The following is a 7,708-nucleotide window of genomic DNA, read 5'->3' as shown; positions in this document are numbered from 1 at the left end:
TAATTGCACTAAAGACAACCTGTCAGAGCTCTCAAGAACAAGAGAAGACCCTCTGAAATCTATTAGTGGCATAATAATCTACAGATTTTTAGCTTTTCAGGAAGACAATCTTGTCTAAATGTTTATTCTGATTCATCTGCAGAACAAAACCTGAAACAGTAAATATTCAGTTCTAGTGCCCTGTTCTGCTGCTTTTTAACAATTGATAAACATGAGACATCAAAAAAAAATGTTCAAAATTTAAAAGGAAGGTGAAGACATTGAACAAACTTGGGGCTTGCTGGAAAACCTCATTGTGTGTTATGAATAAAAGTAGTGGAAGTATATATTTTGATGTGCCGTCTCCTTTTGTTTCACCTCATCCATAGAATTATTCTCAAAAGCACGTTACATGAAGAGAAAAGACTGAACAGACATTCATCAGAGGCTCCATATCAACGAAAGTATGAGTCACCTAAGTAATTCAGCAGGCTTCTAATGCATTTTGTCCGTTAATGTTTGGGGCCATTTCGGACAGTTTTGAATTTTGGTTGTGATTCTCCCGTTCTCCAATATGACCATGAGATGAGTGCCTGTCATTTTGTTTTGCTTTTAAAGCAAAGATAAGTGTGATTACCTGTCTCACCACTTTCCTAGGTGTGGGAATTTTCTCACATTTCTGAGAGCATTCTATTAATTGTCCTTGTCTGCTTGAATCTGATTGGGTGGGTTTTTTTTTTTCAAAAGAAGTTCATCCAGTTTTCTGTGCCAGTTCATGAAAACGTGAGCAAACAATCAGCCTTGTTTTGTGGGCAGGCGTACCCCCAGCTAAACAAAATCAGTAATTACTTCTGACAAGTTAATGTGTATGTGCCAAGATACTCATTACAAAAACATAACACCAGTCCATGTGTCTTGTGCTGTAAAGACCAAATTATTAAAGAGTGGTAATCAGCTGTGCCTCCTCTTGCGGCTGCCACTGCAAACAAAGCTCACTTCACCAACCTTTTGCACCATATCATTTCTCTCTTTGGTGCTTGCTGCTTGTGACTTTGCCCTATGTTTCTGAAGTGAGAGGCTCCATTTGTAAATCTGTAACTGCCATAACAAACAAGCAGCTGATTATCTTTTTACTAGATACTTTTTCTGTGTATAGGGGTTTGCAGCTGGTGTGTCCCTGACACCATGTAGTGCTTGGTACCATGGGATGATGGTGATGGCAGTGGAACAAATTCCAGGTGCCTGAAAACTTCATCACTGCTAGTGTTGGTTGCTAAAACTCAAGTGAACAGGAAGATCTAGCATCTATACTCGGGAAAAATTTCTAAAGTAATAGAGAACTCTGAAGACATATTCAGCCACCTGTACTTTATACCATAATAACAAATGTGACAGGAAAAAAATATGTATTTCTTCATCCTAACCAATTTTATATTAAAAAAATAAGTCAACAGAGAAGAAAACTGATCTCTCCCTCTCCTCAGACTGTTTGGATAACATTTGGTTTGTGTGATTAGATCACATGGAATCATTTGTGACTATTGGAAAAGAGAAGGCTATGAAGAACTCAAGGAGTGTAATGAAGTTAGGTGCCTGGGAGGCAGAATGACAGATGAGACTGACTATTGTCAGTGCAAGCAAATGCACAATAAGAGGGATAATTGTAACTGCAAACATATCTGGAGGGTGTTCTAAATGAACTGTACCTTTAAGGGAAAAGGATCTATGCATAAATCCATGAAACTAAAGCATAGTTGTGCACTAAGAAAGCAAATAAGAAAATCAGATTGTAACAAGGAGAGATAATAAGGATTCCTGTGATCATATTAACCCTTATATAATGAAGATTAGAATGAAACTTTAAATAGCGATAAAACTTGATTATTATCCATTATGTCTTATCCTGGTTATCCTATTTAGAAAGAGAAAATATATATAGCACAAAAACATGTTATTTATTTAGGCTTAAATTTACATATATTAGTTTATATGAATAAAGTAGAACTTTCTGTAGCTAACAATCACCATTTTAAAAATAGCTGGTTTATACTGATTAAATGGTACCTACTATTTGCTGGGAGGAATGTGACTCCTGGGGAAAGACAATGAGGTGAGGTGAGGATAAAAAGAAAGTGAAGTTGTAAGGGAGAATACTGTGTCAGTGTTACCTCATTTCTGTAGTGTCATAGGAGAATTTACTGGATGATTTGAAGGTTTTGGCTTAATGGTATTTGGCTTAATTTTATTAGATTCAAAAAAATACCCTAAAAAACTAGTAGTACAGGACTGTCTGCATCTGTTCTGTATAGTCTCCTGGACTTTATACTTACAAAGCATTTAATATTACAAATTAACATTTCAGACTTAGTAACCAGGTGCTTTTATGTGTCAGTTTGCCTCTAGAATTTGAACTACTTTGCAATGTTCGGTTGAGGTTGATGCTAGGTTTAATATACTACCATGGAAAGAATTTGACTGCTTTATACTTTTGATATTTCACTTTGCTCAAAACAAATAGGAAAACTGTTAATAGCTGGATTTGAATTAGTAGTATTGGAGCCACAACTGTTGATGAAATCCAGCATTTAAATGTGAATTTCATTTTGATCAAACATTATACCCTACGACTGCAACTTATTCAGTAACTCTAAAGCAATTGTGTCAGTATGATTACCATCTGCACTAGGCACAATTTCAAATCAATGCTCTTCTTTTATATTTTTTTCTTGGAAGGCAGAGGCTTTTGTTAATCTTAAATCACATTGAAAATAAAACTATCTCCCTATGGAGCTCCATCTATCATAAAAGGAAAACCAAATATGAATGTTTTACAATATGGCCTTAATTTGTCTATTGGCGCATTCATGAAGTAAATTGTTACAAGTAGGACAGACAAAAATGTTTGTACTCTGTTCATACATTCAGCAAGTACCTAGATAACATGAAAATACATCATTTTGATTCAGACTAAAAAGCTCATCCTGAAGGAGTTCAATATGGTCAGTGAGCTGCCACAATTTTTGTAGGACCTGATTCTGAAATCAGTAATGTTCTGAAGAACTTCTGTTCTCCTGTACTACGTCAGAGAAATCAGTAGATTTTCTAAGGCTATAGAGCTCTGGCATTCTGTATAAATTGCAGGGCTGACATTTCAAAGTGAAAGAAATGCACTTAATGGTAATAATTTTGACATGTTCTTACTCCAGGCAATTTCTGAAGTAAGAGAAACAAAAGTGCATGAGACTAAGAGATCTATTTATGTAGTTTCCAAGTGCTAAACTAGAAAACCCATATCCACATTTGAATTCAACCTGTATTTGAATACTTTGTTAGGTTTAGTAGGCAAACATAGAGAATTTCTTCTCTTGATGAAGTGTGTGTTCGTAGGGTTTGGAACCTACACTAATATTGGGGGAAATCTGTATGACCCTGGCCTTTTGGGATACAACTACAGAAAACATGAACGCCTTTGTAAACGGAAGTTTGTTTCAATTTCCTACCAACAACACTAAATCAAAAAAACATAGGTGACATCATTAATAATATAGGAGAAGTGACCATTCAGCTCTGAACCTTATTTCTGACAGTTGCCAAATGTGAATCCCTAGGGGGGGAATGAAAGAACAAGGAATTTTTAAAAATCATTTTGTCTTCTAGCACTGAAAGAAAGTCCTATTTTTGTTAATCTATAGGCTTACTTGGAGTCTAGGAAAATCCCTTTTAGCTTTTCATTTGTGGATTAAAAAGCTCTAACATATACATATATCCTGGATGCTTTAAAAGGGCAAACTTTTCTGTTATCACATCCTGGGTTTAAATAAGCTGCACCTCACAGGTGCTCAGCCTGAGAAATTAAGATATTTTAATTAACCTGGTGTCTTGGCTGACCTGTCATGAAGAATGAGAAAAAGACAAAATTCTGTGATTCTTGAGGAGTAGGCAGGCATTCTTACTACAATGTCAACCTTCAATTCTCTGAACCAGGTGGCAGGATATTTAGTTTAGCCACCTCTAAAAACAGTGAAATTAGTTTTATATTAAGAAAAAAGGACACAGAGTTTAACCTTGGGACTTACACGATGGTCAGCAAGCACGATGCTTGCTTGTGCAGTAGATCTGCAGAAGAGTTCTGGACCCTGGGGGACAAGTGGCACAGCAGCCACCCTGGGGCTGGCAGCAGCCAGGGCCATCAGCATCTGGTGCTGTAGGAGCAGGGTCATAGCCAGGAGATGGGGGGATGTGATGATCCCCCGCCACTTGCATCTCTTAGAACAAACCTGGAAAACTGTGTGCAGCTTTGGTCCCCTCCAGCTGAAGAGAAACACTGAACAACTGCACAATTTGCTTCAGGGAGAATTGTGTCTGGATTTAAAAAAAAAATATTTTTCATTGTGAGAACCGCTAAACTTTGGAGTAGACCACCTGAAGAAGTATTGGAATCTATGAGAATCAAGACTTGGCTTAACAGTGCCCTGGAAAACCTAATATAAAGCTCTGCCTTCAGCAGAAGTTTGCACTAGATGATCTCCAGAGGTCCCTTCTAGTCTAGACTTTTGTGATTCTGAAAACAGTCAATGTCTGGTGGCTTTGCTTATCTCACTGGTACTCAATAACATGGCCTCTAAATGGAAGAAATCAGTGTGCAAATTCTGAACTTCATTTCTGTGTATGCTCTTGTCTCTTCATTGTGAAAATCCAGGGGCAAAAGTTAGCTTGGAGTTGGAGCAGTGGAGAACCAGTATATAAACTTCATTATACAAGTGAGCTCCAGTGTTTTAAATGGTACTCAGATTATTACTTGCAGTACATGCTGATATTCAAAGCATGTTTTTGCAATGGAATTTTTTATTTGTTTGTGGTTTGCATTTTAAAGTGCATTAATTGTACATCATCCAAAACATACAGGTGTGGACCATGAGTAACTGACTGGCTACCTCTGCACATGACTCATTCTTTGCTACACTGCGTTACTTTTGTTTATTTTCCACATGCTTCCTCTTTACTATCTTTGTGTTATCTTTGATCATTTACTAACTTCATTATACAGGTCCTTGAAGTCATAAATAATATGGAAAAAACAGGTCAAATCTTTTGGGGGTTTGAACAATATAGAGTAAGGGAAAACACAGAAATAATTAGATAACAGACATAAACTAAGTTATCCATGAAAGGGAGAACCTCTCACACCACTGTAGTTAAAATGGGGAACTCCTAGACATGAAATATCAAAAATGGAAATACTCCTCTACTAAAATGTTCAAACCCCTTTTTGTGTCTGCATGACTATTAAACACTCTGTGTAGTTTTCTAGCTCAGCCTATCTGTAAATCACTGGTTGTTTAAAGCTTGGAGGGCATGGCAGGAGAACCATTTATTCTCTGTGTGCTTTCTGTGCATAGGTGCTACTGAGCTCTGCCAGTGGTGGGATCCTAGAGCATATGGGTGTCAAGTCTCACCTGCTGTGGCAGCTCTTCTGTCCTTTAGTCGCATTCAGGTATTTGGGGAATCAGCTTTTTTTCATAAACTATTAGCGGAAGACAAAGGCAAAGCAATGTATGAATGAACAGCTGTGGAAGGAATGGCCCTGTGGAAGGAATAGCCCTGGAATGCCTTTGTGGACTATATGTGAAGTTTTTTGGTTTATTCATGGATATAGTAAGCAGATGCAAATATTTGCAAGTAATACACTGTTATAAAAAAGATATGTTTCTTACACTAATCAGGTTAATTAATTCAAACATAAAAATACCATGTGTCTTAGGTGGAGTTCAGGATCTTGTGTGGCAGGAACAGAATAGCAAGCAGAATTGCAACCCTGGGCTTCAGCAGGACAAACTTTGGCCTTTTCAAACAATTGCTAGGGGAAATCCCATGGGCAAGGCTGCTTGAAGGTAAAGAGGCCCAAGATAGTTGGTTAGTGTTCAGGGACTGCTTCTACCAGGCTCAAGATCAGAGCATCCTGACACGTAGGAAGTCAAGGAAGGGAGCCAGAAGACCTGCGTGGTTAAACAGGGAACTGCTGGGTAAGCTCAAGTGGAAGAAGAGAGTTTACAGATCATGGAAGGAAGGGCTGGCCACTTGGGCCACTTATACTCTTCTAAGTATAAGGCTGTTGTCAGAGGGTGTAGGGAGGCAACCAGGAAAGCAAAGGCCTCCTTAGAATTAAACCTGGCAAGAGGGGTCAAGGACAACAGGAAGAGCTTTTTCAAATACATGGCAGATAAAACTAACACCAGAGGCAATGTAGGCCCACTGATGAACGAGGTGGGTGCCCTGGTGACAAAAGATACAGAGAAGGCAGAGTTGCTGAATGCCTTCTTTGTCTCTGTCTACTCTGCTGGAGGCTGTCCTGAGGAGCCCCGTACTACTGAGGCCCCAGAGGAAGTCAGAACAATGGAGGAGTTTGCCTCGGTTGATGAGGACTGGGTTAGGGACCAGTTAAGCAATCTGGACATCCATAAATCCATGGGTCCGGGTGGGATGCACCTGCAGGTGCTGAGGGAGCTGGTTGAGGTCATTGCTGGACCACTCTCCGTCATCTTTGCCAAGTCTTGGGAAAGGGGAGAGATGCCTGAGGATTGGAAGAAAAAAAATGTCACTCCAGTCTTGAAAAAGGGCAAGAAGGAGGACCTGGGTCACTATAGACCGGTCAGCCTCATCTCCATCCCTGGGAAAGTGATGGTACAACTTCTCCTTGGTGCCATCTCAAAGGATATCAAGGATAAGAGGGTCATTAGGGGCAGTCAGCATGGCTTCACCAAGGGGAAGTAGTGCTTGACCAACCTCATTGCCTTTTATGAGGACATAACGAGGTGGATAGATGGTGGTAGAGTGGTGGATGTGGTCTACCTTGACTTCAGTAAAGCATGTGACACAGTCTCCCACAGCATCCTTACAGCTAAACTGAGGGAGTGCGGTCTGGATGATCAGGTAGTGAGGTGGACTGAGAACTGGCTGAAGGAAAGAAGCCAGAGAGTCATGGTCAATGGGGCAGAGTCTAGCTGGAGGCCTGTATCTAGTGGAGTGCCTCAGGGGTCAGTACAGGGGCCTGTATTATTCAATATATTCATCAACGACTTGGATGAGGGAATAGAGTGAACTATCAACAAGTTTGCTGATGACACTAAGCTGGGAGGAGTGGCTGACACGCCAGAAAGCTGTGCTGCCATCCAGAGAGACCTGGACAGGCTGGAGAGTTAGGCGGGGAAAAATTTACTGAAACATAACAAGGGCAAATGTAGAGTCTTGCATCTGGGTAGGAACAACCACAGGTTCCTGTATAGGTTGGGGAATGAGCTATTAGAGAGGAACGTAGGGGAAAAGGATCTGGGGGTTCTGGTGGACTGCAGGATGACCATGAGCCAGCATTGTGCCCTTGTGGCCGGGAAGGCCAATGGCATCCTGGGGTGTATTAGAAGGGGGGTGGTCAGTAGGTCAAGAGAGGTTCTCCTTCCCCTCTACTCTGCCCTGGTGAGACCCCATCTGGAATATTGTGTCCAGTTCTGGGCCCCTCAGTTCAAGAAGTACAGGGAACTGCTGGAGAGGGCCCAGCGTAGGGCAACAAAGATGATTAAGGGAGTGGAGCACCTCCCTTATGAGGAAAGGCTGAGGGAGCTGGGTCTCTTTAGTTTGGAGAAGAGGAGACTGAGGGTTGACCTCATTAATGTTTATAAATATATAAAGGGCGACTGTCATGAGGATGGAGCCAGGCTCTTCTCGGTGACAACCA

The sequence above is a fragment of the Nesoenas mayeri genome (genome assembly GCF_963082525.1).
Source record: "Nesoenas mayeri genome assembly, chromosome: Z".
NCBI lineage: Eukaryota > Metazoa > Chordata > Aves > Columbiformes > Columbidae > Nesoenas > Nesoenas mayeri.
The sequence above is the reverse complement of the archived record's forward strand: the minus strand, read 5'-3'. Positions refer to the sequence as shown.